Raw genomic sequence first — 27,751 nt, 5'->3', positions numbered from 1 at the left:
TGAGGTCAAAAAAGTTACAAGGCAGAAAGCTCCCTGGAAGAGGGACAGGAAAGCACAAACAACATGTTACTGTAATCAGCACCAAATGGAGGATTATGACAGAACTGAATACATAAAAAATATTATTCCTGTCAGCTCTTCCTGCAGATATGAGAATAAATGTCAAATAAAATATATTTTAAAAAAAAGAAAGAGACTTAATATTTTAAATTTTAAATGTTTTTAAGCAGCTGCGAAAAGTCTCATGATCACTAGCTGTTATTCTCATGGGGGACTTCAACTTACCATATGTCTGCTGGAAATACAACACAGTGGAGAGGAAACTGCCTGGGAGGTTCCTGGAGTGTGTGGAAGATGACAACTCCCTGACAGAGCTGGTGAGTAAGCCAGCCAGGGGGGATGTCCCAATGGACCTGCTGATTGCTCACAGGGAAGGACTGGTGGGTGATGTGGTGGTCAGAGGACATCTTGGGCATAGCAATCATGAGATGATAGAGTTTTTGATTCTCAGAGAAGTAAGGAGGGGGGTCATCTGTCTGAGAACCTGTTTGACAGAGCCCCTTGGGAGGCAGTCCTGAAGGGCCAGGGGTCCAGGAAGGGTGGACATTCTTCAAGAATGACATCTTAAAGACATAGGAGCAGGTCATCCCCATGTGTCAAAAGACAAGCCTGCTGGGAAGAAGGCTGGCCTGGCTGAACAGAGAGCTTCAGCTAGAGCTCAAGGAAAAAAGGAGAATTTACCATCTTTGAAAGAAGGGGCAGGCAACGCAGGAGGATTATAAGGATGTGGTGAGGTTATGCAGGGAGAAGACTAGAAAGGTGACAGCCCAGCTAGAACTCAGGCTGGCCACTGCTGTAAAAGACAATAAAAAAGGTTTTTACAAATATATTAGAAACAAAAGGAAGGCTAAGGGGAATCTCCATCCTTTATTGGAGGGGGAGTGGGGGTGTGTGGGGTGGGGGGATCATTGCCACAATGGTTGAGGAAAAAGCTGAGGTACTTATTGCTTTCCTGCCTCAGACTTTATTAGTAAGACCAGTTACCCTCAGGGTACTCAGCCCCCTGAGCTGGAAGACAGGGATGAGCAGGAGCAGAATGAAATTCACACGGTCCAGGAGTAGTTAGTGACCTGTTCCTCCACTCAGACACACACAAGTTTATGGGGCTGGATGGGATCCACCCAGAGCTGCTGAGGAAACTGGCAGAATAGCTCACCAAGCCACCCTCCATCATTTGTCAACACTCCTGGCAAACTAGAGAAGTCCCAGTTGACTGGAGGTTAGACAATCTGGTGCCCAGCTACAAGAAGGGCAGGAAGGAGAATCCAGGGAACTACAGGCCTGTCAACTTGAGCACTATCACATGACAAATACAGGACAACAAGGTGATCAGGCCCAGCCAGCATGGGGTTATGAAAGGTAAGTCCTTGACAAATGTGATATTGTTCTATGACAAGGTGACACACTTGGTAGATGAGGGAAAGGCTGTGGATGTTTTCTACTTAGACGTAAGTAAAGCTTTTGACACCATCTCCCACAGCTTTCTTCTGGAGAGAAACTGGCTGCTCATCACTTGGATGGGTGTACTCTACACTGGATTAAAAGCTGGCTGGCTGGGCCCAGCAAGTGGTGGTGAATGGAGTCACACCCAGCTGGTAACTGGTCAAAAGTGGTGTTCCCCAGGGCTCAGTGTTGGGGCCAGTCCTGTTTAATATCTTTATTAATAATCTGGATGAGGGGATCGAGTGCACCCTCAGGAAGTTTGCAGGCAATGTCAAGTTGGGGGGCAGGAGTGTTGATCTGCTTGAGGGTAGAAAGGCTCTGCAGAGGCATCCAGACAGGCTGGATCCATGGGATGAGGCCAATTGTTCAACAAGGAGAAGTGCTGGGTCCTGTATTTAGGTCACAACAATCCCACTCAATGCTGCAGGCTTGGGAAAGAGTGGCTGGGAAGCTGCCTGGCAGAAAAGGACCCAGGGGTGATGCTTGACAGCCAGCTGAACATGAGCCAGCAGTGTGCCCAGGTGGCCAAGAAGGCCAACAGCATCCTGGCTTGTATCAGAAATAGTGTGGCCAGCAGGAAAAGGCAAGTGATTGTCCCCACCTTGTACTCAGTTGCCACTCATGAGGCTGCACCACTGATATTATGTTCAGTTTTGGGCCTCTCACTTCAAGAGGGACATGTAGGTGCTGGAGCATGTCCAGAGAAAGGCAACGAAGCTGGTGAAGGGTCTAGAGCACAAATCTTATGAGGAGTGGCCAAGGGAACTGGAGTCATTTAGCCTTGAGAAAAGGAGTCTGAGGGTAGATCTCATCGCTTTCTACAACTGCCTGAAAGAAGGTTGTGGCAAGATGGGTGTTGGTCTTGTCTCCAAAGTAACAAGTGGCAGGACAAGAGGAAATGGCCTCAAGTTCCACCAGGGGAGCTTTAGATTGGGTATTAGGAAGATTTTCTTTATGGAAAGACTTGTCAAATGTTGGAACAGGCTGCCCAGGGAGGTGGTGGAATCACCATCCCTGGTCGTGTTTAAAAAACACGTAGATGCAGTGCTTAGTGACATGGTTTAGTAGTGCACTTGGCAGTGTTAGGTTTATGGTTGGAGTTGATGATCTTAAAGGTCTTTTCCAACTTAAATGATTCTATGATTCTATGACTCTCTTAACAATTACAGAGAAGCATACCTGCCCTATTAATGAGAGGTAAGAATGGATTGTTGTTTGAGTAGGGTGAATCCGATACGTAGCTTAAAAAGCCAAACTCTAGTATTAATAAGTGTGGGCTTTGTTTCTTTTGTTTGGTTGGGTTTTTTATTTTTTTTTTTTTAACTTTTGCTTTGTGTTTATTTTTTAACAATGGACCAGTACTGTTAACACAGTGTGGTTAATACAGGAAATATAACTGGTTCATTTTGTAATTTGGTGTTATCTAAATGTTCTCCTGGGACTGGGAAAGGTATTAAATAAAATAAAGAAATCCAGTCTAGATTGCAGACACCAGAATCTTTTACAACCCAACTGCGAATGACTTGTTCATACAGTTATGAAAGATGAATCAACGAGTCTGAAATAAAAACATTTCAGTGTTCATGTGTGGACTGATGTTGCCATTATAAGTACTTTCTAGGAAATTTTTAACTGCAACAACAATTTTATGAATCCAATTGCAGAACAATTTATACATGATATTTATCTCAATTTTTGCAAAACATTTGTCAGATGACATGTCAATCACAGTGTGCTAGTCAACATTCTGAAGGAGGAACTCAGTCTTCTTATCTCAAAATACCACAAAGAAAGAACAAAGGAAGATAGATGGAGGTAAATTGAAAAAAAGATGGGAATTAAATTACACAATGAATTACTTTTCTTTGCTTCATTCTCTGTCTCCTTTGTTTCTTCTTTTTTCATGTTTCTTTCTTCATCTCTTGATTTTTTCCTTCATCTTGCTGTTGTATTTTTATTAATAGCATACTATTATTGTTCCTGAATCTTTCCAGGTTCTTTCTGGGGGCTGTTTCTCATAGCAAATAAAAGATAAAAGCTAGCTGTGTTGAACATTTCTTCTCTGATTTCTTTTATGTTTGGACTTCTCTTAGAAAATTTTAATAATAATGCTAGACTAACATCTCCATCTTGTCTACTAAAGTGACTAGTGGAGCTTTATAGGGAAAAAAATCTCAGTGGCAGAGGAGGTGATGCATTTGACATAATGGATTTATTTCTTATTAATATACATCTGTATGATGCGTATGAACATATAGAATATCTCAAGTGTTAAATTCAGAAGCCTTGGACTCCCAGTTTTATCCTGTGCCCAATTTCTGTTGTGACCTTCAGTGTATGCAGTAAAGTTTCAAGGCAGTTTTGCTTTAGTATGGCTTTGCAATAGTTAATCACCTTATATATTCAGAAGGCAGAAATTCTTTTGAGTGCATAGGGTATAAAGAATACAGATTGTGAGAACACATTCTGACATGGGTTCAATATACACTTGTGTCAGTTCATTCTGAAAGGAAGGACTCTCATTTTGCTTGCAAATTTTTACCTGTATTGGTTCCACAGCAAAATGCTGTGCGCCAGAGTGCCCTGTCTATATAAACCAAGGCAGTGTGATGGAAAGTGATCAATCACAAGTGAGTTTTTAATTGGTAAAATATTTCATAATGCTATGCTTTTTTGATTGGTTAAGCCTAGATTCACAGATCTGTTTGTGTTAGGAGACACATTTGTTTTTCTCCTTTGTGTTTTTGTTTCCCAATTTCTATCCTAATCTCTGTCACTCCCATCTCTGTTATCTCCAAAAACCTTTCTAACATTTTTAAAATATGTCATCACTAAATATGTCAGATTCAGAACTGTTTTTAACGTTCCTGATGTCTCTTTTTATTTTTTTCAGATCTGGCCCAATATTCCCTAAAGTATTTTCTCATATGTATTAATTCATTTTTTATGGCCTCCTTATCTCCCTTCTGATTGTAAATGCTTCAGAGTGAGTACACGTAGCTACTTAAGATACTCACACAACTGTACAAACTACATAATTATGAGTTTCTAAACTAGAATTATATACCAGACCACAGTCACTTGCTCTTACTGTTATTACTACATTGTTCCAGATGCAAACATGATCATTTTGCATTTCTTTTAAAGCAGAATTCTGTAACTTTGTAACACCCACTACTGCATAACACCAATTGTTTTAATGACTACTGGAGATCGCTTTTGCAGAGCTGTGTCATGAACACCCTTTCCCGGTACTTGTTTTTTGTCTGTTGTATGGCAGCTTCTGAGATCCCAAACACACTTACTTACTGAAGCAGCCACTTCTCATACTTCTCCTTCACAAACTTCGGAGACTCCATGGCAGTAATCAAAGCACTTACTCATTTCTACTGCTCTGCTTTCTTTAGTCTAGACTGTGTTGTAGTCTCTCTTACTTCAGCTGGCTACCTTCCTCAAACACCATGCTACGTTCTCTACTGAAAATGCCTCGAGGCACTATACTATTGTCCTCAGTTAAAAGCAATAACCCCCCCATTTTGCTAATATCCAAGTCTGTATGATTTTATTGTCCTTTCATGGATGCTACATCATGCATTAAATGAGCTTGGTGTTGGCTGGGGTTTCTATGCTAATGACAGCTGGAGAGAAATCTGGACCTTTCTTTGCAGCAGGTGACAAAAAACTAGTTTCCTGGAAACCTGTCACCTGAAAAACTCCAGTCACTCAAAGTAAGATTCACAATCTCTGTACATAGATAAAGAAAGCTGTTCCAGTTTCTCCGTATGACAAATGGAGGTAGATGACTCCTAATTGAGGTGCTCTGAGGTGCCCTTTGGAGTTTCTTACTTTTATTCTTTGGATATATAATGAGCCTAAGCAATTAGCTAAGGCTCCCAAATTAGGTGTCTAATGTAGACACCATGAAAAGAATCCTCTTCCCCTAGTTATAACAGAATATTATGCATTGCCGTCTGTAGGTCTAGTGAAAGTCTTTGGAAGAGGCCCCAGCTGGAAAGAAAAATAATATCTTTAAACAACTTCAATTTTATAGTCATAAAACTTTTTTTTTCCACCCTTTCTTAAAAATATATATCAGGCAGTGAATTTCCAGCTAATTTGGAATTCTGCATAGTTGACAAGCCTATGAGTCACTAGCATGTATACATTATATAAGATACCATTTATGTCTGTACAGAAAATCATCTTTTTTTGAAGGTTCTTGTCTTCTCTTATAATCTAAATGATTCCTATTTCCATGTTAAAGGGTCCTTATATTTGTACCTGGGGGCTAAATTATGTCTAACTTGCTTAACTTGCAAATCTTGACCTAGATTTGGACAAAACCCCCCAGATCTTTTCCCATTAACAACGCCAATTATGGAACAATCCTACCATAATGCAGCATGAAGCACTACAGGTTTTTTTTTCTGTATCATCACTGTACTTCATGCATATTCCAAGTTAAATGCATGGAAAAGGCATAGACTGCTGCAATTGATTCAGGAGGTTTGCCAGGCCGCTGTGTGGAGGATACTGTAGGTCAATGATACATTGGTACAGAGGGCAGACATTTACTACACTCATCACTTCTGCCACCATCTAACCACATATCTTAGATGCATAATAAACACAGCTTCTCTCTGGGCTTGATTACCATACTTCAAAGGCTGTAAATTGTTTTCTTTTAGCTTGTTTTAAATAATGAGCAAGAAGTAACGACAGGGATTTTAGAGAAGGAAAATAAATAGTAAACCCAGGAATTTAGCCTAACAAGACATCTGAATCAAGCTAATTTTCATTCCTTAAGAATATTTATATTTTTATTAGTAGCAAATACTAATGAACTCCAAGATATCAAACCTGAGCTGTAAATATATTTTATACATTATATATACATATGTATCTGTTAAAAACCTTTCAATATTATGCTACCATAGTCAGCTTTGCATAGTCTATATTTAAGCCCAATAAGACACCTTTTTAGTTAATGAATTAATGTTCTTACAAATCTGTTTTGGCCTTTTAAGCCACTACTTAGAGGAAAAGAATGTGGCATTCTATTGTTTTGCTTTAACTCAGTGTTTTGCCTGTCATAGTAAGTAAATTTAATCTGCATTATTAGTAACTGTCAACAGCATACTCTGAGCAGAAGGCAAATACAGCAGGTGGTATAAAAAGAAGAGATGGCTGAAAGCAGAAAAGCAAAACAAATGATTGCCAGGAACTGCTAATCTAGTTATGCATAAATTTAAGACAAATTAAAATGCATGCAGAGCTTTCACTGAAGGTGAATACTTGACAGAAAAGGAGATAAACTGACCAATTCTTGCTTTAATACCTTTTGTCAGAAATCTCAAGTGCTAAAACCCCTTTATAATATTCTAATTGCTTTAATACAACTTCTATAAACTTAATCTGTCAGACATTTTGAACCTCCTAAGTGATGGCTCATCAGACAACAAACTTGTGGTGGAAAGGACTGTTGCTCTGTTTGCTAACACATAAAATAGGTGACCCTTTCAGTTTACTGTTCTTTACATTGGTCAACATTGAAACTTCTCAAATGTTATTGCAGGTAATTAGCATCCACATGATCTCTCTTGTGACAGTTAAAGGTATTAGAGAAAACAGTCTCAAAAGACTTATAAAGAGTCATAAAAATCATGCTGGATGACTATTTTATATTTCATAATCAACTGTTTTTCAGTAACATGTCAAAAAAGGGTATGCAGACAACTAGGACTTTGCCAAAGAAGCAAAGTTTGTCGGCTTCCTTGCTTTTAATTCCATTTCTGATGATGTGTGTGGATTTGGAGAAACGTGCCAAGCCCTTCAACAGTTCCCCAGAGCCTGGAGGGCAGTCTGCCTGGAGCCTGATGCAGAATTTAACTTCTGCCAAATCTCACTTATTCTGCATGCCGGATATTCAACTTCTGGCACTCAACAGAAACTCATTCAAAATAATTGGTTATAATGAAGGTTGAAGATAGTTTGACCTTAAAGCATGAGATGGCTGCTGCTAAAGAGTTCTTAAAATTCCTTTGATACCAGTGGAACAATTATCTCAGTCTCCTGTAAAACTCTGGAATGACTTGGCCCACCTTTGTTAAAAATTTAAACAACAAAAAATCTTCTTCATTTTAAATTAAAGAACATGCTAACAAAACCTGAAGAAACAAGAATATCTTTATTCCAAAAAGTTCTCTCAGTTGTGTATCTTACCTAGATTAACAGACAAATAAGTGTACCTTCAAGGCTCAGTAACATCTGGATTGTCTACAGCAGGGGTCCTCACACTTTTTAACCAGGGGGCCGGCGCGCGGATGCAGTGGCAGGCAGTCATCTGCGGCTGCTTGGTTTCCCCCCCAACCCACAGCGGTGTGTGTGTGTGTCTGTAAATACCGGGGCCCAGATTGAGGACCCTAGGGGGCCGTATCCAGCCCGTGGGCCATAGTTTGAGGATCCCTGGTATACAGAGTGACTTCTCTGTCCTACCCACATGATATATAGTCCTTTGCACATTTCTTTACTGAAGTCTTTATAAATGTAACACATGAAAATGACAGGAAAAGAGGGTTTGAATAAGCAGGAATGCCAGCCCTCCATAACATATCAAGCTTCACATTGGTAAAATGGCTCCTCTGAGGAAATTCCACCTCCACAGAGTTAAGGAACTTTACAGACAAACCCCCATATTTGTTCTTTGCTTTGACTTGGACAGTGCAACAAGGATGTCAAGTGGGCCTTGATAATCCAGGGCAGTAAGGCTGACTTCAGAAAGGCTCCACTTGCAAATGCCAGCTGCATCGGGTCTCTAACACCACTTACTCAACCTGCCACTGGTGCCAGTGGGAGCCAGAGCAGCCGTTAGCAGTGTAGCAGAGAGAACGCCAGGATCCTTTGGAGCTGCTAAACTTCTAAGGAAAAGAGTTACAGAAGAACTCCACAGGAGCTCTGCAACATGCAGGGAAGTTAGTGTTCAGATACTGCAGCGTAATTAAGGCAACTGGGGCACAATGTTTCACGTTGTTTAGAACAAAATCCTAGATAAAGTCAGTCTTTGGTTGTGCTTTGCATAGGAGTTTTTCCCTTTTGACAGTTCTACAGCACAGATGGTCTCAGAGCTCTGTCACCACTACACAGAACCCTGTAGAGAACTTTTTTTCAGTTGTGATGTCTAAATTACTTACATTTTTGACTTTCCAATGTTACAATTGATAATTAAGTAAGCTGAGTAGCTTTATTTAAGGACTGAAAAAGAAAAGCTTTCATTCTGTTAGACTTCTAAAATCAACGTAAAGCTTATCCTCAAGAGTTTTAATTGTGTTGAAGGAACTGTTACCTTCCTGATTTTTTAACACAAATTTTGCTGTATTTCTTATGAGAAAGTGCTTTTTACTTTACTGATGTAAACTATTCATGGACACATAGGTGAGTGTGGGAATAGACAATAGGCACACAAGACATATGTCTCCATTCCCAGCTGCATCTGAGTCACGGGTAAGAAAAGAATGCCCTGGTTAATATGTTCCTTCACATTTTAAAGTCTAATTATTTTGGAACTGTATAACTGGAAAAAAAATTAATCATTCTATGAGCTTCCTAACACTGTCAGTCCTGTTAGGGCTGTTGTGCCTTGCAGCATAAATTTTATGAGATAGTATCAATCTCTTGTATTAAAGAAAAACAAAAAGGAACAGTCTTTTCCTGCAATTTAAAGCTAGAAAACTCAAAAGGAGAATAAAGAGAAATAAACTGCCACATTTCCTTTTGTCTTCATTAATACAAGTACTTCTGTTTGGTGACCTAGATATGTATGTATTTCCCTGTGCAGTCTACTGTTAAATTGTAAGTCACAACCATAAGCGGACGTTAAAGGAAAAAAAAGGACTCGATTTTTTACCAGAATTAACAGTTTTATGGCTATTAGCAATGCTTGTGCCTTAGAAAAAAAATACCCCTGATAAAACAGATTCTAACCTTATCATTTAAAGTGTAAATTCTCCTTGTTGTTATAGAGAATAGCTCCTATGCAAACAGGTCTGGTAATAATTACACGTGATAGTCTATAATGGAATGGGAAGGATTCATCTTTCTTTAAAGCAGCAGGTATGTCTACTTTGTCTCATAGTTTCAAATATAGATGGAGACAGTGATCAAACATGGTGTGACAATTTCCACAATGTCTCCCTGTGGGAGCTATTAAAATTCAATTTATGCACAAAAAAAGTGTTGAGTGCCTAGCCTAGTGAAAATTGTATGTCATCATCTAGAAAATGTGGAATTTAATCTTGTAAAAAAATAGAAAATATATTTCATAGAGATTTTTACAATTTTTTTCTTCACTGAAAAGATTTTTTGGTCAGTATCTTTCCATTAACTAGTTGAGAGTGATGGGTAAATCAGCCCTCCAGTGTCTCAGTCTGAAGCTTCCTCTCTTTTCCAGCATTATATAGATATGCTCAGTTCTAAAACCGTCAAGGCCAATTCATTTCCAAAAAGCATAAGATAAAGTTAAATGGTGGAAGAGTGACTGAACTGTGTGACATTGTTCAGGAGTCCCAGTACCAACTTGCTGGAACAATAAAAATTATTGCCACTCAGATTCCAGACCTGCTGTAGTCAGTTGGAGTCTTTATTACAAGGTTATATCAACCTGCCTTGAATTTGGGTAATAACAGAGTATTCTTCATCAAAGGTTTTTAATAAACATCAGTTATTGAGAGTTTACTTCTGAAAGGTCTTTTCTTAATTCTTATTAATAAGGAAATATCTGCATCATACTCTATAAAGAACATTTCATTAGAATACAATAAATAAATTTAAATCATTGAGGATTACCTACATTAAATAACAAGAGGAGCTCAACAGAAAATACCTTGTCTGTGAACTTGAGCAGGAGGTTGATGTATGATATTGTGCACTGTCCCAGGCCGAGTGACAGCACTACCTCAAGGCTGTGAAGGGGAAGGCAAGACTGAATTCAGACTTGGGCTGACACAAGTAACTCATGATGATGGAGACTGGACCCTTGCTCCTTCTGGGTGTAGAAGGAAGTACTTTTCCCCATCATCTGACCTGCCTCTACATAACAGTGGTGTTGGAGAATGAAGAGCATGTGAATAACAAACAGGATCCAGGAGAAGCCAACCATGCAGTTGATCCTAACACCTACCTGTCTTAGAACCCATGCCACCAGAAAAGCACATTTGTTATTTAATTAATTAAAAATTAATTCCTTGCTTAGAAGCACCAAAATGTCCACTTGCCATCCAGACAATTTGTCTAGAGAAGTTTGCTGCCTTCCAGGAGCTCATATTCACGACATCACTGAGAGGCTGCCAAGCCTGGTGAACCCTACAGATTGCCATCTGCTCCTACTATTTCGTGTAGGGTCTAATGATACTGCAATGAAGCTACTTAGAACCACCAAAAGAGACTATATGTCCCTTGGAGCAATGTTAAAAGGATGTGGAGGGCACGTAGTGTTCTACTCTATCCTCCCAGTCAGAGGAATGGGATTCAGGAAGAAGGACATGAATTGAACAGAATGTCTGGATGGATGGCTGGGCTGTACTGAAAGGTTTTGGCTTCTGCTATCATGGATCAATCTTTGAGAAGCCAGGTCTGTTGAGAACTGATGGGATTCACCTGTCCAAGTGGTGCAAGAGGGTCTTTGCCAGCAAGTTCTCATCCTTCTGGGGGACTTCATTCACCCTGATGTCTCCCAGAAAAACAAAACAGTAATCTGTAAGCAATCCAGGAGATTCTTTAATAGTGTGTCAGGGATAATTTCTTAATCCAGGAGACAGAAAGCCTGACCAGAGGAGAAGAATTACTGGACCTGTTGCTTATTAACACAGATGAACTAATTAGAGACAACAGATTGGTGGTAGTCTGGGCTGCAGTTATTATGCCCTGATGGAATTCACAATCTCAAGAGATAAAGTCCAGGTGGTGAGTAAAGTCAAGACCCTGAATTTTAGGAAAGTAAATTTTCAGTTGTTTAAGGACTTAGTGGACAGGACTCCCTGGGAAATTCAGGGATAAAGGAGCAGAACAGAGCTGGCAGTTCTTTAAGGAGATTTTTCTTAGAGCACAAGAGCTCTTGATTCCTATATGCAAGAAATCAGGAAAGGAAAGCAGGAAAGGAAAGCAGGAGATGAGCATGGCCTCCTGGTCAGAATAAAGTGTAAGAAGGAAATGTATAGGCAATGGAACCAGGGGAGTGTATACTGAGAATATAGGGATGCTGCCTGGATGTATAGGGATGGGATCAGGAAAGCTAAGGTACAGCTAGAGCTGAATTTGGCAAGGAATGTGAAGAATAATAATGAGGGTTTCTACAAGAAAGTTGGTCAGAAAAGGAAGATTAAAAAAAAAAAAATACCCCACACCCAATATATAAGATAGGAGAATAATTGACAACAGACATGGAAAAAGCTGAGGTACTCAACAACTTTTTTCATCTCAGTTTTTATTGAGAATCACTCATCTCACATTTCTCAAGTCCTTGAACCTCAAGGTAGGGACTGGGGAAACAAAGTCCCTCCCATTGTAATAGAAGATCATGTTCGAGACGACCATAACATTCACAATTCCATGGGACCCAATGAGATGCATCCCAGGGTCCTGAGGGAATTGGCAGGTGTAGTTGCTAAGACACTTGCTATCATATCTGAAAAGCCATGGCAATCAGGGAAAGTCCTCAGTGACTGGAGAAAAGGGAATATAATACCCATTTTTAAAAAGGGCAATAACGAGGATCCTGAGAATTATTGATCAGTCAGCTTCTCAGTGCCCAGTAAGGTTATGGAACAGTTCCTTCTGGAAGTTATGTTGAAGCATATGGAAGACACAGAGGTGATTAGAGGCAGCCAACATGGCTTCACCAAGGGCAAATTGTGCCTGACTAACTTAGTGGCCTTCCACAATAGTGACTGCAACAGTGTACAAGGGAAGAGGTATGGGTATAATCTATTGAGTATAATCTTACCTGGACCTCTGTAAGACCTTTGATACAGTTCCCCACAGCATTATTACCCCTGAACTGGAAAGATATAGGTTTGTTGGATGGACTTTAGATGGACAAGGAACCGCTGTATGGCTGTGTCCAAAGAGTTACAGTCAAGAGCTCAATGTCCAAGTGGAAAGCAGTAACGAGTGGTGTCCATCAGGGGTTTGTACTGGGACCAACACTGTTTAATATCTTTATCAATGACATAGTGGAATTGAGTGTACCTTCAGGAAATTTGCAGATAACCAAAATGAGTGGAGCAGTTGATTTGCTTTAGGGAAGGGATACCATCCAGAGGGACGTTGAAAGGCCTGAGGAGTGGGCCCAAGGTCCTGCACCTGAGTCAGGGTGATACCAAGTATCAGTACAGACTAGGGATGGATGGACTAAATGGAACTCTGTGGAGAAGAACTTGGGGATACTGGTAGATGAACAATTTTATGTGCTGGCAACATGCATTTGCAGCCCAAAAAGCAACCATATCCTGGGCTGCATAAAAAGAAGCGTGGCCAGTAGGCTGAGGGAGGTGATTTTCCCCCTCTACTCTGTTCTTGTGAGACTCCACCTGGAGTACTATACCCAGCTCTGGAGTCCCCATTAAAATAAAGACCCATCCATTAGAGTGGGTCTAGAGGAGGGCCACAAAAATGATCAGAGGGCTGGCTGGAACCCCTGTCCTATGAAGAAAGGCTGAGAGAGCTGGGGTTGTTTAGTCTGGAGAAGAGAAGGCTCCAGGAACACCTTATTGCAGCCTTTCTTTATATAAAGGGGACTTATAAGAAAGTTGGGGAGAGGCTTTTTACCAGGGTCTGTAGTGATAGGACAAGGGGCAGCAGTTTTAAACTGAAAGACGATAGGTTTAGATTAGATATAATGAAGACATTTGTTGTGGTGAGGATGGTGAGGCACTGGAACGGATTGCTCAGAGAAGCTGTGGATGCTCCATCCCTGGAAGTGTTCAAGGCCAGGCTGGCCAGGGATCTGAGCAACCTAATCTAGTGGAAAGTGTCCTTGTCCATGGCAGAGGGGTTGGAACTAGGTTCAAAGGTCTCTTCCAATTCAAACCATTCTGAGTCTACAATTTTATGATCCATTGTAACACTCATGATGATGATGATTATACATATTTTATCATATTGATACAAGTAACACTTTCAAAGCTGCTACACTTAAATTTATGCATTTTACTTTTTGTATTTAACATGATTTTGGAAAATAAATACTAAGTTTCATGGCATCAGCATGGCTTACTGAAATGACAGCTGCCTGGGAATAGCATGACACTCTTTAGCAGGAAGTAATTCCAAGACCATTATATATTTGTTAGAAAATAAACAAAGCAATTCATTTTGAATGTTTACTTGTTAGCTTAGTGGAATATATACATAAACATTAAAATGCAAAACTGTACTTGACACTTTGATCCTGAACATGGCACTCTACTGTAGTGAAACAAGTCTTTCTCAACATTACATGCAACAGCAAGGTTTTTTTTTCTGGATTACTCCTTATAGCAGGCTTTTCTGTATGAAATATACTGGTGATACTCACCATCATTGCGAAAACTTTGGAAACACTGTTATGCTCCCGGTGAGTCTATAAGAAGTGAAGGCTTACAGTATTTTGCTGGTGCTGTCAAAACCAACTACTAAATAGCTTTATATATATAACATAAATTAATCACTATAAAATAATGATTTCTCATAGGCATCCTTTATCAGTGTGGATAGTTTAGAAACACTATTTAAAGTGTCTGTTAAAAATTCTATCTGCAGTTATTTATTGTGCTTTTTCCATTTTCTTTAACTATTTGCAATCCTGAAAAATGCTATAAGGTTTTTAGTTTTCAGTATACATTTTTTAAAGTGTTGGGTTTTGGTTTTTGTTGTTGTTTTTTTTTTTTTTAAATAAGTTCAGTTGTACATTTGATATTACAAATATTTTTGTCTTGGAATTTTATTACTTTTAATTAAGCTATATCAGACAAAACCCTGTAAACCTGTCTTTCACACAATTCTTCTTGAAGATATATAAATAGATCATCTGATATCCTACTTCAGAGAACATTTTAAAGTCTTCTATATGTTACACTGCACATGGCTTTTTCTGAAGCATAACTTTTCTCATCCTTCTTCCTTTTAGTGAGACCAGTCAAGGACCTTAAGCACTCACCCACATCTTACCTGCAGGAATCACAAGAACTTTCTGAACTTTAGTATGAATTCTTAAACCATTCAGAGTTTGAGAAGCCTATTTTGTATAAATCTACACTTAATCAACTTATCATTGACATAAGCTAAGATACTATGTGTTAAATAAACAATGTTACAGTAGTTCAATGCCTAAAACATTTAAAACCAGGTGAGTGTACATGTATCACAAGTTCATTTGCCAAACTTACAGATTTCCCCAAGTCCTAGGCCAATTAACCTATAAAAAAGCAAACTATCACATGAGACTACTATTAGAGGCAAGATTTTTATTAGACAGAGAATTTTTTTTAATTTTGATTTAAAAAATGAAAGTCAGGATTTATTAGATTTAAGCTAATTACATCCTTGAGTATAAATGTCTAACTCCTATAGTGATTGTCACAGAAGCCTAAATACCACATTAGTGATCAAACAACATTTCTGGAGCTATGATTTCAATTATCATGTGTAGACCTACTTTTACAACCTTTTAACATGCTATTACAGCGTTGATGGGTAAGGGAACAGCAACTGATGTCATCTACCCAGACCTGTGCAAAGTGTTTGACCCTGTCCCACATAACAACCTTATCTGTAAACTGAAGAGACATGGATCTGATGGATGGACAACACGGTGGATCAAGAATTGGCTGGATGATCACACTCAAAGAGTTATGGTCAATGGCTTGATGTCCAAGTGGAGATCAGTGTTCTGCAGGGGTCCATACTGGGACTGATGCTGCTCAACATCTTTGTTGGCGACATGGATACTGGGATTAAGTGCGCCTTCAGCAAGTTTGCCTACAACATCAAGCTGTGCGGTGTGGTTGACACACTGGAGGGAAGGGATACCATCCAGGGAAACCTTAACAGATTTCCAAGGTGGGCCTGTGCAAAGTTCATGAAGTTCAACAAGGCCTAATGCAATGTCCCACATGGGGGTCAGGGCAATTCCAAGCAGAAATACAAGCTGGAGGGACAATGGATTGAGAGCAGCCTTGAGGAGACTTAGGGGTGCTGGTGGATGAGAAGCTCAGCTTGGCCTGGAAAAGTGCACTTGCAGCCCAAAAAGCAACAATATCCTGGGCTGCATAAAAAGAAGCATGGCCAGCAGGTCAAGGAAGGTCATTCTCCCCCTCTACTCCGCTCTTGTGAGACCCCACCTGGAGTACTGTGTTCAGCTCTGGGGCCCCCAGCATAAGAGGCACATGGACCTGGGGGAATGAGTCCGGAGGAGGGCTGCAAAGATGATCACAGAGCTGTAGCACTTCTTCTATGGAGACAGGTAGAGAGACTTGGGGTTGTTCAGCCTGGAGAAAAGAAGGCTCTGGGAACACCTTATAGCAGCCTTCCAGTGCCTAAAGTGGGTCTACAGGAAAAGCTGGAGAGGGAGTTTTTAGAAGACAATGTAGTGAAAGGATAAGGGATAGTGGGTTTGAGCTGAAAGAAGATGCATTTAGATTATATATTAGGAAGAAATTCTTTACTGTGAGGATGCTGAGACACCTCAACAGGTTTCCCAGAGAAGCTGTGGATGCCCCATCCCTGGAAGTGTTCAGGGTCAGGCTGGATGTGGCTTTGAGCAACCTAATCTAGTGGAAAGTGTCCTTGTCCATGCAGGGGGGGTTGAAACTAAATGATCTTTAAGGACCCTTCCAACTCAAACCATTCTATGATTCTATTTAACTAAGGCTTAGCAATCATACAATCTTGTCAATCTAAAGGAACAATTTTCTTTAAGTATTCAGCAACATAAATCATACTGTGCATCTAGGTATTCTGGAATTAGTGTTGCAAATTTAAAAAGCGTATCATTAACAGAGTTCTCTAAAGTGCTCTAAATACTGTTGTAGCCATTTCTCCAGAATTGACATCAGTGAAAGCAAAACAGGCATCTAGTTTCTTTTATGTTCATTTGTCTGTAGATTGAGATGATCCTGGAACATCATTAATTTGCAAAATTTTCATGCATCTTCTGACTGAAATATCACAAGGAATATATATGCCTAGGGATTCTGTAATTTTAATTGAAATTGAACCTATTTTGGAGACAATCTCATGTTAGCTTTTTAATGTCAGTTCTATATAGCTAGGTAGAATCTATATCTATTTGGCATTTTCTACTTTAAAATAATTTTTTATACCTTTTAGCCAGCCACAGATATTCAACTCGCCTCCAGAAATTCCTTCTTCTTTCTCATTGTTGTAGATCAACTTTAAACATGCATTTAATTTTCTATCTCTTGCATCTCATACATTTTTAGAAATTTTGAAAGAATTAAATAAGTAAGCTAATGCTTAATGGTAGATAAACTAATGGTCACATAAAGTAACTTTCACAAGATCTATTCAGGAGATCACTAACACAATATGGATTAAAGTCAAAAGCTTTTTTTATTTTATATTGTGTAACTTAATCATAGATTCCCTTCACAAACAGCTTTCTTCAGTTACCTTTTAACAAAGATAATAAATTTATTCAGAACATTAATAAGTGCTTGGTTCTGAAAATGTGTTAAGATTTTGAAGCTGTCAGTTCATGTTCTTGGCTGACCATTTGCCTTTACCCCCTTTGCTTTAAATTATAGTGACTGTTAATTTTGATCACATAATTTGATTATTTCCTTCTTGATGATTAAATTAATAACATTTTCCAAAACTGTTAAAAAGCAAAACTTGGGTGACAAGTACAATGCGTCATTCACTACGAGTTTTAACCACCTGAAAGATTAACTGAATTATTATTTTATACCAATTTGTGAAAAAGGAGAAACAAAAAGGCAAGCCATTTCTTGCATTTAAAAAACTGAAAAGAAGCCTCTCCTTGCTGTGTACAAGAAGTCAGAAGAACCAAGAAAGAAAATCTAATTCTTATAACAAATTTACTATTTCTGTGAGCAATACAGCTGTGGAAAAAATAAGTTTTATACAGGCAACTGTAACCAGGTTTATGAATAGCCATTGCAAGTTGTGATCTCCAAAATTAAGCTGTTGGTTTTTAAATTGGAAATATCAGGTGTAAATGTACTGGATTCAAAACATACGTGTCTATATAAAAATTACATACGTTATAGCTACAATCAGGCTAGCTTCAAAGGACCATCTTTGGGTGTGACTTACCAATTAAGGGAGAAGAAGGACCGAGGATGAAACATGTACCTGAAACTTTTTACCCCTTTTCTCAGGTGAGTAATGCGAAAGATTCTTAGTCTAGTTCATCATTGTTTTTCCCCACTCTCTTCTACAGCTGTCCACTGAACTGCCTATCTTTTTTGCTAGGTAACATCTAAAGAATCCCCAACATAATAAAGAAGTTAAGGGAGAAGGTCAGGAGGTGTACCCATATCAGTTAAAAATAACAGGCTGTTCCTCATCATAATCCTAATTGGAGAGTGTATGACTTTTTACATTTAGACAGGCATGAATGAAGGACATATGATAGAATGTCCTCAGTGTTCTGCTTCTACATGGTGCAGACACAGATTATGAAAATAGTGGAAAGGGTAAGAATATAGATCACTGATCATTTACTACGCTACAAGCTTTCCAACACTGATCTCAGCTAGATTATTAGGAAGACACAAGAAAATAGATTACTAGTGATATCACTCTAAGAAAAGATTATTCCTAAAGTCTAAGGGGAAAAAAAAAAAACCACAAAATACTCCCCAAAACAAAACAGAATCCCCTCTAAATTTAGTGGCTGGCTGATCACTTGAAAAATGAAGTTTGCATTATGATTTTCCAATATATGTATATTTTAATGACACTACTTAAGGCAAATGTTGTCATATGTGAAGTAAATAGGAATATGTTTTTTCATTTTTCTTGAGTCTGAGATAATTCTGGAGGAAAGCTAATAGCAGTATTTCCTTATAAATTCTGCATTCACTGCATGAAATACATGAAGTTTCTTGATTCAGATGACATAGTGTTCACTGGTTCACAAGTTTAGTGTATATAAAATTAAAATGTATATACCTGTCTCTGTTTCATATTTGTGGCAATTTAATATCAATTTCTGTTCTTTCTTTAAATGGAATTATTTAAAATGAAAAAAATAGTAAATATATAGATCAGTTTTAATATTACTGTGCATTTCATTATTTCCTATTTCTATATCATGTCATTTTTCACAGTGATATCCTCAGCTTTCAGGCTATCTTTATGAATAAGTATTTCCAGATTGCTAATATCTGTCATCCATAAAAGCTTTGAAAGATGGGTCTCAGCTATCCTTTTCAGTTCTTTCTCCATCTTCTAATGTGTTGAAATTTGGTTTTGTTTCAAGACAAATGAAGAACTTTCCACAGATGGGAAAATTCCATATTTTCATTAGGAGCCAGGTATTGTTTTAATAGGACAAACACTTTGTAGTGTAGATATATTCAATATAATATAGATAACAAAATATATTCATACAACTAGTGTTGATATAATTTAAAAGTTAGTATCTTGATATAATGTCCATCTGATGTGAAAATATTGCATTTATTTTTAGAGGAATCTCTCTGAAATAATTTTATGGAGATTTAAATCTCCTCTTAAAACATAATGATTTTAGTAAACTTGGATTTTGTATTATCTGTGAAATATTTTCAACCACTTCTAGAAAGTACCTCCTCTTGTTGTTCTAGTGAGTATACCCTTCCTGTGATATTTGTTTTCCAGACGCCAAGCAAGCACCAGGGAACACTCTCCCAGCTCCCTACAGGACCAGATTCCATGCCTAGAAAATACTATATCCACTCATTTTGAAGAAACATATTTTCCAGTCTAGCAATCTGACGCTTTTTCAAGTATTTTTTTTCACTGCCTACTGGGAGTCTGTTGGTGACTAAGGTATTTTCAACACAGTTACACAATGCAGATATATACATATCAAAACAAGACCATCCCACAAAACTTCAAAAATTTAGGGACTGCTTAGAATAAAGAATATCAAAATATGTAAAAACCAGCTGCATGGAGTATACAATGTACTGAGCTTTAATTGTATTTTTTTCAGCATTGACAATAGCAATCCAATTTGTTTTATAAATGAGCAATGATTATTTTTATATCCCAGCCAGTGTAGCCTTTTAAACTCATCTTTATCAATGTATGAGAATCAAGAATTCAGGTAAAAGTGCCATAGGCAGCCCCACTTTTTGTGCTAACCTGAGGTGAACCTTTTATAATTTGTTCCTCTCTAGGACAGAACAATTATTTCTTGCTGACATAAATACCTAACAAGCCCCTTCTGTCCTCGGCTGTATGTAACAGGGTTGTGCTTATGCTAATTTGATGCTGTGGGATCATAACCCCCTACTGATGCAACAAATTTTAAAGTGTTAACAAAATTACTGTAAGCATTGCAGAAAATGTAAAATAAAAGGTTGCTGTTTTCCAAATATGCCATTCTTGAAAGTATGCTGTGGAATTCTCAGTGTGTGCATCATCTAATAACAACTTATTTGCAATATAATTATGCAATTTAATAAAAGGAACTCTGCAGGAATATAAAAATTAGCGTTCTTCGTCTTACACGAAAACAGTTATAGTTGCTTTTATTTTCTTAAACAACTGAGGTTTACAGAGATTTTCCTACTTAAACTTTGCAAAGCTTGTGTTCACCCCTAAGGGGACTTAGAGCCGGCTTAATGCTCACGTTGTTAGAAAATGAAGATACTCCAGGGACAAGACAATAAAATAAAGCCAGTCTTTCCTCCACTGCAAATTTCTTCCCCATAATTCACTGATACACCTCCAAATTAATTTATAACACTTTGAACTTTTTTAAAATTACAAACTCCATGCATGTCTTGATTTAAATTGAAATAATGCAATAAATCAGTGCAATTATTTTTCCCCTTTTGCCATTATAATAAAATATATACAGCTGCAAAAAAGTAAAATACTGTCTGCTATAAACTGAAGGATGGTCAAGTCAAGCTTCATCTGATCCAGAAACAGGGTAACTTTGTCTAAAAAGAAGGTACAAAAACCATGAGTTTTCATGAACATATTTTTTCTTCTTAAAAACAGCACAGTATTTAAGCAAGCATAGAAAAGTAGTTTTAAGTGACAAGTATAGTGTTTCATTTTCTCCAGTAAATTGTACATTAGGTTTTTTTCCCCCATCTATTCAGGTACATGCTCTTAGGGAAGATGTAAACAGATAAATGGAGGTGCAATCCAAAGGGAAGTGCAGGAGGAGCAATTTTATTTTGTCTGCACAGTTCTTCTAGCTTCGTGTTTATTATTGCCTTGACGTTGCTCACTACTTGCGTTCTCCTGGCTCTTATCTTCTAATAGTAATCAAGACCTCTTCACACTGGCTTTAAAATCTGATTAGAATAATAGATCAACAAAAGGGATGTTTATACATGGATTTTACAAAGTTAACCTTTCATTACTCTCTAACAAAAATTAAAATATTTTTTTATTTAATTATGAAATATATAACCTCATTTTAGCCTTCTGTAGTGTGAAACTATTGAAGCTGACACTTCAATAGCATTTACCCATGGGCTGCTGACTCTGAGAGTTAAGTACAGGCAACTATCAAAGTATAGTCATCTTCCCAGGTTCTTCATACCTAATTACTACAAGCAAGAAGTTTCCTCCAGAGAGGCACCACTTTCATTCTGTATCTGACAGGTAGAAATTAGTTGCCTAATGGAATGGAATAGTTCTGCAAATTGAAGGAATTAAATAAGCTTTTTTTAATTTAGGCTCCTTTTAAATTAGAATTTGATTTGGATTCAAATGTGAGGTTGATGGCATAGCAGTGTTTATTCTCGAAGATTTCCAATAACTTTATATTGCTTTTTGTCAGTATATCATGGGTCTGCTGTCCTTTAGATAATATTGACAGATACTGTGACTGATGATGAAGTACTCAACTAGCTGCATATGACATCATGGAGTAAGTACTACTAAAGTGACAAAGCATCACAGATGAAAGAGAAAAGATGAATAAATCTAATTCTTCCTATTTCCATGAGATTTTTTTTTTAAAGTTATAGTAACATATAACATAAACATGTATAATATGATATCTAAGAATTAAATTCCTGTGCAAGAATTGTCATTGTAACTTCCCTTTCCTTTTGAGGTAGATCCCTGAGTTATATATGATGCTGGAAAAGCTCATGACTCTACTGAAATATGAACTTTTTAAATTAAGACATTGAAACATAACTGATATTATTAATTTCATTTCAAATAATTGAAAGCAAACCATTAAATGTTATTTATTTATGGTTTTCTTTCTTATGCACTTTATTTTTCTTTTCTTTCTGATGATTTTACTGTTTACCTACCCTGATAAACAATGTCTCTGAATTTATTCCACTACTTTAGCTTTAATATTTTACCTTCTGATAACATTTAAGAGAATGACAAGAACTTGAATGTTACCAAAAACTAGAATCATAGAATCATTTAAGTTGGAAAAGACCTTTAAGATCATCAACTCCAACCATAAACCTAACACTGCCAAGTGCACTACTAAACCATGTCACTAAGCACTGCATCTACGTGTTTTTTAAACACGACCAGGGATGGTGATTCCACCACCTCCCTGGGCAGCCTGTTCCAACATTTGACAAGCCTTTCCATAAAGAAAATCTTCCTAATACCCAATCTAAAGCTCCCCTGGTGGAACTTGAGGCCATTTCCTCTTGTCCTGCCACTTGTTACTTTGGAGACAAGACCAACACCCATCTTGCCACAACCTTCTTTCAGGCAGTTGTAGAAAGCGACGAGATCTACCCTCAGACTCCTTTTCTCAAGGCTAAATGACTCCAGTTCCCTTGGCCACTCCTCATAAGATTTGTGCTCTAGACCCTTCACCAGCTTCGTTGCCTTTCTCTGGACATGCTCCAGCACCTACATGTCCCTCTTGAAGTGAGAGGCCCAAAACTGAACATAATATCAGTGGTGCAGCCTCATGAGTGGCAACTGAGTACAAGGTGGGGACAATCACTTGCCTTTTCCTGCTGGCCACACTATTTCTGATACAAGCCAGGATGCTGTTGGCCTTCTTGGCCACCTGGGCACACTGCTGGCTCATGTTCAGCTGGCTGTCAAGCATCACCCCTGGGTCCTTTTCTGCCAGGCAGCTTCCCAGCCACTCTTTCCCAAGCCTGCAGCATTGAGTGGGATTGTTGTGACCTAAATACAGGACCCAGCACTTCTCCTTGTTGAACAATTGGCCTCATCCCATGGATCCAGCCTGTCTGGATGCCTCTGCAGAGCCTTTCTACCCTCAAGCAGATCAACACTCCTGCCCCCCAACTTGACATTGCCTGCAAACTTCCTGAGGGTGTACTCAATCCCGTTATACAGATCATTGATAAAGCTATTAAACAGTTTACCAAGTTGGGCTTCTTAGGCATTTTATTTTTCATTTTTTTGCTAATGTTCCTTAACATATAATTATTTTTTGAAAACAAAAGGATAAGTGTTCTTACATCAAGGACAACTTTTCATTTAAATTAAGATTTTTATTGTAATGTTCTTCACCTCATCCTCACTTATTTCCTCTGAACTTCAGTCACAAGTAGGTTCTCTGCTTTTGTGGAATAAATGTTCCAAGATCCTCTTTTAAAAATAGGTACCTTTGTAATGGTTGCTGCAAAGAATTGGATGTTCCAGATGGTCCAAATAATTTCTCTGTTCCTATGTCAGTCTGTTACAGTCCTTTATTTTTCTTGATTAGCTATAGATATTGTTCACTTTTTAACTTGTTCAGAACATGTGGAATTTGCTAAAAACCTAAGGAACAGACTTTAATACCTGCAATGCTATTTCACTTCTTTAGAAGGTACTTCAAATTCAAGCACAATTCCTGTGGTAAGTACATAATTAATTTTCTGGTCTATAGAAATTACAATGCAAGCATTAGCTACATACGTACAATAATTCATCCATCATTTGCAGTTTTCAGATGTGAACCTAGTAAACATTCTACTGCTTCTTCCATAAAGATGTTTTAAATTGTGAGAAGGTGAAAAGCTGGTTCTGAGCTAGGGATTACAAGCCAGAAAACCATTAAAAAGTGATTTGAACAGGAAAGATCATTGTAATGTGCTATATGTTGGCTGTTTTCATAACAAGAAAAGGCTGTTGTGCCTTATATTGACCAGCTTAGGGTCACAAATGCAGAAGTTCACATTTTCATTTGCCACAGTCTTGACTGCACTTTAGGTGTTTAGCACTGCATATATTCATTGGGCATCTAAATAGAGTAAGTATGAAGCTAAAACTACTGTTTCCTCTGAGTTTGTCCCTAAATAAAAGTACATTGAAAATCTGTGACAAATTTCAATTTTAACAGATGTACAGATAGGAAAAGGCTGCTCTAAAGCTGCTCAAAGATCCTGTGGTCACTGAAATGCTTGACAAAGGAAAAAAATAATACCTATTTTAGCTCAAAACAGAAAAGATCAGTGATGCTGACACAATCAGTCTGAAGTCATATAATGAAGCTATAGACCAAAAACTAACCTTTCCTGAATCAGTCTTTCATCAGAAAACAGGTTTTTTTGGATTTTTTTTCTTTTCTTTAGTGTCTTAATGCTTTTGTGTATTGAAATTAACCCTTTAGGAAAGGATGTGTGATAACTCATAGGAAGTCCCTAACTTATGTTAGTATCTGGAACTTAGTGTTAAAAACAGGAGAATGAAATCTGGAAATTTATGGGAATGTTAATTAACTTACACAATTCACTTTTATACTCAAAGTGTGGTAGGGTCACACAATGCTTGTTTTGTTTATTTCTCTGGGTAAAAATACTATATATTAATTCCAGACCATGAAAATTTAATAATTTTGGGGAAAAAATATTCTTTGAAAAAAAGAGTTTTGCGGATCTCTATTTCCCCTTCTCTGTTTTTGAGAACAGTATTCCCTAACTGAAAGTGCCCAATAGGGAATGCAGATAGAGCTAATAGAAGTATAACTACCTGAATGCCAACACGATAAATAGAAGCAAAGGAGGTCGTTACTCCCTAACTATTGTTGCATGTACACAGGCAACAGATCTCTTACATCATCTGCTCCATTAAATTGAATTGTGTGGGAAATGAAAATGTTTAGCATCAAACAAATCTTTAAACTGCAATAACATGTTTACAAAATCATGTGAATTTAGGCAGACTAACAATAATTTTAAAGTATTCTAAGTGTTTCTTATTATGCTTCAGTTTTTCTTTAAAAACTTTTAAAACAGGTTGTTTAATTTGTGTTAGTTGCTGGGTGGGTGGGGTGGGGGGGTGTTGATGGATTTTTGATTTATCCTTTAAGCAAATTTCTGTTTCTGCTAGGAAATAGTGTCCATATAACATTAGAGTATCAGCTTATAATTCTTGTAATAGTGTCAGCCCAATGCCAAGATTCAACTTTAGGAGAATCTAAATGTCCCTGGAAAGTGCCATCTAAAGTCAGATGTGAATTTTGCAACCAATTCCATTTTCCATAAATTTGAGCCTTAACTTTACATATGAACTCTATCACACTTCAGGTTATTCAAATTCTACATTCAGATTTGCTTGTCCCATCATTTCTTCTCTGGTGTACTTCTGGAAAAGAACAGGTGGTCATTTTAAAGTGCTGCAATCTAACTTTTGCAGACTGAGTACCTCATTGTCAGTAACAATGACAGTTTAGAAGGTGGCTCTTTTCTTTCTTCAGAATCCTTTTGATTATGCTGAAATTGCTAGTGCATAATTTAGCTCTGGTGAATGGTGAAGAAAAAATCTTTTGAAAGTGAAAAAGAAAACCACTGATTTTCCCACAAGTGCATTAAGAACTTAAGCATACATACCCAAAGCCTGATTTTGAAATATATTGAGTGTTTTCTTCTGTTGAGCATACTCAGCTTCTAGTGAAATTCAGCTGAGTCTGCAGATTGTAGCAGAAGAGGTCAATTTTGGAAGGTTTTTCCTTAAGAATGTCTGGTAAATATAAACAGCATGGGGTCATAAATAAAATTATTATTTTGATTCCACAGCTCTCTAAAATGTATAATGCTCCAAAATATCTGCCCATTACCAAGATTAAATAAAAATATGATTTATTAGGAGCTTACCATAAAGAATGTTTTGACAACAAAAGGAAAAAGGAGAGTTAAAGTGAAGCTTAGGACCTAAAAGCTTTAATTACTAAATTTCATGAAAAGAGTTAAGTCCCTGTAAAAAAAATTGCTCTAATTTGGAGAGCCTTTCTCAGACAGAAACAGTAGACAAATCCATTGAAAAGCTCTGGAATCTGTACTTCCAGATTTTTTCTGAAAATATGATAGTTGAGTACTCTGCATGGGAAAGAGATGGCAAAAAGGGGTGCTACAGCCCTCTGAGGGCTGCCTCTGAAATGCTGGCTAAGCACACAGACTGAGGACTTAGGGACCTAGGGACCTGTACCTTAAAATTGTAATAAATGTGTGATTCATTTGATTACTGATGATAGATTGACCTTTATGTCCTGTTCTGATTTGTATGAAACCACTCCAGCGTAATACAGGGGAAAACCCTTTTGCTCCAGGGGCTGAAATTCACTGACTTGGTTGCTACTTTAAAGAGCTCTTGAAGCTGTCAGCTGCAGTTGGCAAAGGAGAAACCAAGTGATGAGTCTCTGATTTGGGTATGAACCACTGCTATGGGATACAAGAAATCCTCCAGAGTATATATCCCAAAAGTAAAGTCTTAAACAGGGCTTTGCAATGTTGTCTGTATTCCTAAACATCAGTTTTTGTGGTACTGTCTTGAAGTGTTATGAGGTAAGATAACTATACTTTACAAACAGCGACTTTCACTAGCCTCTCAGTCACACCTGCATTAATCAGGTGTGTGATAAGAATGACTTAGATCATTATGATGTGATGTAATGTATGATCTGAGGGCAAATATCATGACGCATTTACAATTTCCATGACAGTTGATACTGAACTTTGGAGAATATATATGTATATGCTACAATAAAATATATGTCCTACAAAATCAAAGTCTAAACCCCAGGGACTGAGATTCATGTTATGGGATCTGCTCCTATGTACAATACTGTCTTATGATGCCATTGACTGTTGTGTGTAACACTTCAGTTTACATGGGTGTTCAGAAATATGGAAAATAAAAGGCTAATAAATCTATCACAAAAGTACAACAATTGCACTGTTACCTAAACACAAGGGCCATCTAAAAACATTTCTCATTGAAGCAGAAAAGGAAGAGAAACTTTGGAAGAACTAGTTTTATTTTAAAAATTTTATGTGAGAGTGACAGGCAGCCATTCATAGATTTTTTAATGTTTCGATTAAGTATGGGTTTGATTGCTGGGGGGGGGGGGGGGGGGAGATATTAAAGAAAAAGAGGGAAAAAAGAGAAAGAGACAGAAATTACTACTGCAAATAGCACTTGGGAAAGAGAAAAGATCAGAACATACATACTGTACACGGTACTTTATAGGGCAGTGAGAATAAGTTCATGCTGATATTGCTAAAAATGTTATTGATACCATATTCCCTAGCTACTGATTAAAGGCATCTTGAAATATTCGATTTTAAAAAAGCAGATAATCTATCATTATTTGCATAGTTATAGCAAGGTGCAAACTTTGTGATCTGCAGCAGAAAAACTTTTGTGACAATTGTCCCATTTGTCTTTCTGAAAAGAGCAAAACTATTAGAGTAGAAGATTTAGAACAGAGGTCTTAAAAATGCATCCAGAAGCTTATGTGACAAAAAATTAAGAATGTCTTTTTAAAGCTTTTTAAAAACCTTGTTTCAAGAGCTAGAAGCTTCTTTCTAAACTTGTTCAAAGACATTCAGAATTTTTCTCTTTGTTCCCACCAAGCCTTGAAGGCTTACAGTCTAATTTAAAAAACGAAAGTTTTATTTTCACAGGCTCAGACTCCTTGAAGACTAAGTAATTCATAGGAAAATCAAATTCTGTTGTATATGATGTGACATAATTACTTTTAAGAAAATTTAAAATGATGCCATGTAGTAAGTCTTTGGCTTTCACCAGCTCTTGCAGTAATTATCTGTCCTAGTCA

The sequence above is a fragment of the Falco cherrug genome, chromosome 3, assembly GCF_023634085.1.
Source record: "Falco cherrug isolate bFalChe1 chromosome 3, bFalChe1.pri, whole genome shotgun sequence".
NCBI classification, from domain to species: domain Eukaryota; kingdom Metazoa; phylum Chordata; class Aves; order Falconiformes; family Falconidae; genus Falco; species Falco cherrug.
This window is presented reverse-complemented; position numbering follows the sequence as displayed.